We start from the raw sequence: 6,888 nt of genomic DNA, 5'->3' as shown, positions 1-6,888 counted from the left end.
GAGATGCCCCTCTTGATATAACATAGCTCTGCAACCAAATGTAGTTGCACGGTAGCTCAAATGCCCTAGCGCCGTGGGTGGAGAACCGTGAGGTAGATCCGTGCCCTGAGAGGTGTGTGAACCCAGTCACACAAGAGAAGGGCTACATTCGGAAGAAGGTACGCGACCCTGTCGTGCTCCCAAGTCGGAGTGAGAAAAGTCTACCTGCCTGGGATTCAAGGAATCAGGGCAGAAAGGAGCCAGGGCTTCCAGGGCAAGGGCAGAAGATTTTTAAAAAAAGAAAAAAAAAGTGGGATGAGCAGCAAAGGAGAAGATGCTTCTGGGCTCCAAATATGACTGCATGTTCCTTGACACTCCTGTCCTCAGGAGGTGGGGCTCTGCCCATCCTCCTGAATTTGGACAGCCTTGTGACTGCTCTGACCAATAGAGGTGGCAGAAGTGATGCTAAATGGTGTCTGAGGCTGGGTCATAAAAAGCCATTCAGCTTCCCGTGTGTCCACTGGGCTGCCCTGGGGCTGCCATGCTGTGAGGAAGCCCAAGCTGCCCGGAGAGAGCACGTCCCAGGGGACAGTCATGGCTGTACCCAGCCCTCCAGCCCTCTCCACGCCCAGACAAGACGTAGATGCAAAGCCTGCAGGTGATGCCACCCCAGGCACTCAAGCCACCCTCAGCTGTTTGAGTCTTCCCAGCTAAGACCCCAGACGCTATGGACACCATTGTACCCTGTCTTAATCCTGACCCACAAAATCTGTGAGCAAAATAAAATGTTCTTGATACCAACAAGTCTGAGGGTTGCTTGTGACACAGAAAGAGATGCGTGGAGCCGTCGCCATCCGGGGCAGACTCCATCCAGTCTGAAGGCAGCCCAACCAGAACAGTAAAGAACACGCACACTTTCCTCTCGATGCCTAAGGTTTTTGACTTGGATGAGGCACCACATCCTAGACACACTGCGAGGCGTGATATCAGAGCACGTAAATTAAAGAAACACTGGATTAGACGACTTTCTTGCCTTGAGAGTGAACTTTTAAAATGCCAATGAACAGTGCACATGTCCAAGAGGAAGATACCGGTTGTGAGTGGGCTGAGACATTTGCTGCTTCTCTCCCACTTTTGGTAAAAGCAGCCAGACTTTCCACTGAGAAACCACCTCCCTGACTCTCAACCCACTGAGCTGTTAAAATTACAGTCATTAGTTATAGATCATTCTTTAGCAAGAATTTCTAAATATTTCTGAGTAGCTGAGTTGCAAAACTTTCTATCATGGAGAGTCTGAATCACTCACACGAACAATTTCTTCCTGGTTCCCACAGTTGCTTCTTTGTGGAGAGAAACCGTCCCGGTAGCACACAGGCGTGCCTGCCCAGTGTGTCCCTTCCAGGAGCATTCTCCAGGCTTCAGGAGGTTTCCCTGGGCCCAGCAGATCCTGTGGACGCTTATCCCAGGGTCCATCATCTTATTAATCCATCTGAACGTTACAGAGGAAAACAAACATTTTGCATCCCGGGGTGGGGGGTGGGTGGGATGAACTGGGAGACTGGAATTGACATATACACACTATTGATACTACGTATAAAATAACTCGCTAATGAGAACGTACTGCAGAGCACAGGGAACTCTACTCAGTGCTCTGTGGTGACCTAAATGGGAAGGAAATCCGAAAAAGGGGATATATGTATATGTATAGCTGATTCACTTTGCTGTACAGCAGAAACTAACACAACACTGTAAAGCAACTATACTCCAATAAAAATTAATTTTAAAAAATTTTGCATCACAGAGGGATTTTGCAAGTTAGTACGCCAAGTGGCAATCACCCACAAAGTGAGTGTTAAAATATCTTAATTTTGTTAATGATTTTAAAACACAAAGAGTGAAGGCTGCTTGTTTCCCAGAACGTCTCATCAGCCCATTCCCACGAGCTGCCTTTCAAGATCCCGGAAGCTAACTGTCCAGAGGGGTCAACATCTCAAAACTTAGTTCACATCTAGGACCTTAGCAATGTTTTGCAGACGCCCTGGTTTATACTGAAGCATCTCATCCTTGAAATCCCTCCTCCGCAAATGAAGGCCCTTGCGGCTCCCCGCCTGTCTCTCTGAGGTTCCTGCAAGAACTTGAGTGGGAAGGATTTGTCAACTGTCTGCCTCAGGGTCTTGAACTCTGGGGAGAAGCAGACTTTATCAAGTGCCGACATTTGGCCCGGAATCCACAGGACAGAAGAGGACTTGCTTGTAAACACAACCCGAGCTGTGGCGTGCACGAACGACGCGACCCGCTTCCGAGAGAGCCAGCCATTTGCCTGCCCGCTGCGTTTCCCTGGCTGTTGGCCGGCCAGCCAGCCAGCTGAAGCAGTGCAGCAAGAGCTGTGCCCCCAGGACACAAAGGGCCCAGCGGCAGCCCCGCATGGCCCTGTGCCTCGGTCTCCTCATCTGTAAGCTGAGAGTAAGAACCGCCCCGTCCCGCTGGGCTCGCCCGAGCCGGAGGGAGAAGGCCTGTGGCCTTGCAGACAGTGTGTCGGGTAGCGTGTCTCTGCCCTGCCATCCATCAGTCTGTCCTGGGTGGTTCAGTGGGCACGTCCCATGAGGACATCTGCATGACGGCTGGACTAGGCCCCCCGTGTCCCCGCTGTATCCCCAGGACCAGCACAATGAGCGTGTGAGTGAGTGAAAGAAGGCCCTCCCCCATCATGGGTGGCTCTCCAACAGATCATTCCCAGCAGCTTCCAGGACGGTGCTCAGGGCCAGCCGCCTCCCTTTCCACACCCCTGCATACTCTCCAGTCAGCTCACGGAAAGTCAAGCATGAGAAAACCCTCAGGGTTCATAAAAACATGGTGTGCCCACACCACACTTTCTCCAAAAAGTTCTGTACGGTCTGTAAGTCTCCAGACCTTTCTGCTGCTGTTCTAAGGAGGAGTAAAAGACAAGCAAAAAACTCCTTAAAAATCACAGTGCAGGGACTTCCTGGTGGTCCCGTGGGTAAGACTCCACGCTCCCGATGCAGGGGGCCTGGGTTTGATCCCTGGTCAGGGAACTAGATCCCGCATGCCGCAACTAAGACCCGGCGCAGCCAAATAAGTAAGTAAATATTTTTTTTAAAAAAATCACAGTGCAATATTGTTTTGCAATTCCCCCTTTAAAGAATCTAGAATTTGGTGAAAATGATAAAAGATTTGACAATGACTTAAAAAAAACAAACAATAAACAGAACACAGCAGCGTTTAAAAAAGCACTTTATTTTAATAAAGAGATCAATAAACTTTTTAAATGGATGCAAAAATAAATCTTAATTCGGCATATTAAAGATGTCTGCTTTGACGGTCATCTGAGCAGAGACTAAAGCCTATTTTTATCTGACAAAACTTCAGAAAACAGGTCTGTTATCCTTAAAAATGTAATGCCGGCTTTGCTGGCCCAAGAGGAAAAGCCACGCCTCCTGGAGTTTTCCTGTATTCTCATGTAAATTCCAGCACGCCTGAAGAACCTGTGATGGAATCTCGCTCACACCACATCTCCATCACCTTTGTACAAGTGGCAACAGGAAGAATAAAAGGGCATTCTTTGACTTTTCAGATTTTTTATTAGGGACTCTTACAAGGCCACCGGGTTGGCTGAGCTGGGGCAATCATGTCCCCAAACCCCAACTTCTCTCACTTCTCAAAACAAGGGTTGACAGGTGAAGCCCCTCTTGCCTTTTCCTCATGAGATTCTGAGTCAGGGATGGTGGTGACCCAGGCTGGGAGAAAGAAGAACGAATAGAAAATTCTCCCCCCACCCTGGAGAGAGTGGATGGGAAGCAAACGGACCGTCACCAATGCCCCCACCCCAAACCTGCCCCGTGTCTCCACGGACTGTGAGATCGACTCGGCCAAGCCCACAGACCCCATGACCCCAAGCAGTGGGGGACCTGCAGGTGCCCTGCCACGCCGTGCCTGTCCAATCCTGGCCTGCCCCTGGGTACACCCATCTAGCAAAACACGTTTGTTTTTTTAGAAAAAATGTCCAAGTGCTTATTTATTTACTTATTTTTTAAATAATTATTATTGGAGTATAGTTGATTTTAAATGTTGTGTTAGTTTCAGGTGTACAGCACAGTGAATCAGTTGTACATATGTATGTGTCCATTCTTTTCCAGATTCTTTTCTCATGTAGGTTATTACAGAATGTTGAGCAGAGTTCCCTGCGCTGTACAGTAGGTCCTTGTTGGTTCTCTATTTTATATACAGTAGTGTGTATGTGTTAATCCCAATCTCCTAATGTATCACTTCCCCCCATGTTTCCCCTCTGGTAACGAAAAACTTGATTGTGATACCCATGAGTCTGCTCAGTTTTGTAAATAAGTTCATCTGCATCATTTTTTACTAGATTCCCCATATAAGTGATATCACATGGTAAATAGTTGTCTTTCTCTAACTTCACTTAGTGTGATAATCTGTAGGTCCAGCCACGTTGCTGCAAGTGGCATTATTTCATTCTTTTTTATGGCTGTGTTCCATTGTGTGTATGTACCACACCTTCTTTATCCGTTCCTCTGTCGCTGGACGCTTAGGTTGCTTCCATGTCTTGCCTATTGTAAGTAGTGCTGCAGTGAACATCGGGGGGTGCATGTATCTTTTTGAATTATAGTTTTGTCTGGATGTATGTGCAGGAGTGGGATTGTTGGGTCATATGGTAGTTCTATTTTTAGTTTTTTAAGGAACCTCCATTCTGTTCTCCATAGTGGCTACACCAATTCACATTCCCACCAGCAGTGTAGGAGGTTTCCCTTTTCTCCACACCCTCTCCAGCATTTATTGTTTGTGGACTCTTTAACGATGGCCATTCTGACTGGTGTGAGGTGGTAACTCATTGTAGTTTTTGTTTTTTTTTTGTTTGTTTGTTTTTTACAGTTTTCATTGGTTGCCTGGTTTTTTAAATTTATTTATTTATTTATTTATTTATTTATTTATTTATTTATTTATTTTTTGGCTGTGTTGGGTCTTCGTTTCTGTGCGAGGGCTTCCTCTAGTTGCGGCGAGCGGGGGCCACTCTTCATCGCGGTGCGCGGGCCTCTCACTGTCGCGGCCTCTCTTGTTGCGGAGCACAGGCTCCAGACGCGCAGGCTCAGTAGTTGTGGCTCACGGGCCCAGTTGCTCCGCGGCATGTGGGATCTTCCCGGACTGGGTCACGAACCCGTGTCCCCTGCGTTAGCAGGCAGATTCTCAACCACTGCGCCACCAGGGAAGCCCTCATTGTAGTTTTGATTTGCATCTCTCTAATAATTAGTGATGTTGAGCATCTTTTCATGTGCCTTTTGGCCATCTGTATGTCTTCTTTAGGGAAATGTCTATTTAGATCTTCTGCCCTTTTTTTTATTGGGATTTTGTTGTTTTTCTGATATCGAGCTGCATGAGCGTTTGTATATTTTGGAGATTAATCCCTTGTCAGTCACTTTGTTTGCAAATATTTTCTCCCATTTTCTGGGTTGTCTTTTCACTTTGTCTATGGTTTCCTTTGCTGTGCAAAAGCTTTTAAGTTTAATTAGGTCCCATTTATTTTTGTTTTTATTTTCATTACTCTAGGAGGTGGATCAAAAAAGATATTCTGTGATTTATAACAGAGAGTGTTATGTCTGTTTTCCTCTAAGAGTTTTAGACTATCCAGTCTTACATTTTAGGTCTTTAGAGTTTATTTTTGTGTATCGTGTTAGAGTGTTCTAATTTCATTCTCTTACATGCAGTTGTCCAGTTTCCCCAGCACCACTGCTTTTTTTTTTTTTTTTAGCAATTGATTGATTTTAACCACTTATTGAAGAGACTGTATTTTCTCCATTGTATATTCTTGCCACCTTTGTCATAGATTAGTTGATCATAGGCGTGTGGGTTTATCTATGGACTCTGTATACTATTCCATTGATCTGTATTTCCGTTTTTGTGCCAGTACCATACTGAGTTGATTACTGTTGCTTTGTAGTACAGTCTGAAGTCAGGAAGCCAGATTCCTCCAGCTCTGTTTCTCTTTCTTAAGATTGCTTTGGCTGTTCGGGGTCTTTTGTGTTTCCATACAAATTTTAAAATTTTTTGTTCTAGTTCTGTGAAAAATGCCATTGGTATCAAGTGCTTTGTAATTACGAAAGTGATTTTAAGTGGTTGTAGAGATATGTTATCCTGCACATTGGAAGGTTAGTGCGATATTGTGAACCAGAAAGCCAAGCAAGCCATTGTTTTCAGGCTTCTAGCTGGCTTTTGATTAGTATCATGATTGAGGGAAAACATGTGGATGTTTTTTGGGGAGTAGATGCATGTTATTTGCTAGTAAATAGGGTAAGTTCTTCCAGGGCTAAAACTGGGACTTTTCTGTTGGAATCCCACTATGTCGAAGGGTAGAATTTGGTGTGCAGTGGGGTCATTTTTTTTTTTAATTTTATATGTATTTTACCACAATTTTTTAAAATTTTATTTTAATTTTATTGAAGTATAGTTGATTTAGTGTTCTAATTTCCACTGTACAGCACAGCAATTCAATTATGTATTTTTTTTCATATTTTTCTCCATTATGGTTTATCAATCACAGGATTTTGAATATAGTTCCCTGTGCTGTACAGTAGGATCTTGTTGTTTATCCATTCTATATATGATAGTTTCCACCCACTAATCCCAAACTCCCAATCCATCCCTCCCCCAGCCACCCCCTTGGCAACCACAAGGTCTGTTCTCTGTGAATCTGTTTCTTTTTCAGATGATAGGTTCATTTGTGTTGTATCTTAGATGCCACATACAAGTGATATCATATGGTAGTTGTCTTTCTCTAACTTCACTTAGTGTGATAATCTCTGGGTCCAGCTATGTTGCTGCAAATGGCATTATTTCATTCTTTTTTACGGCTGAGTAGTGTTCCAGTGTATATATGTA

Source organism: Balaenoptera musculus, chromosome 19 (genome assembly GCF_009873245.2).
Source record: "Balaenoptera musculus isolate JJ_BM4_2016_0621 chromosome 19, mBalMus1.pri.v3, whole genome shotgun sequence".
Classification (NCBI taxonomy): domain Eukaryota; kingdom Metazoa; phylum Chordata; class Mammalia; order Artiodactyla; family Balaenopteridae; genus Balaenoptera; species Balaenoptera musculus.
The sequence above is the reverse complement of the archived record's forward strand: the minus strand, read 5'-3'. Positions refer to the sequence as shown.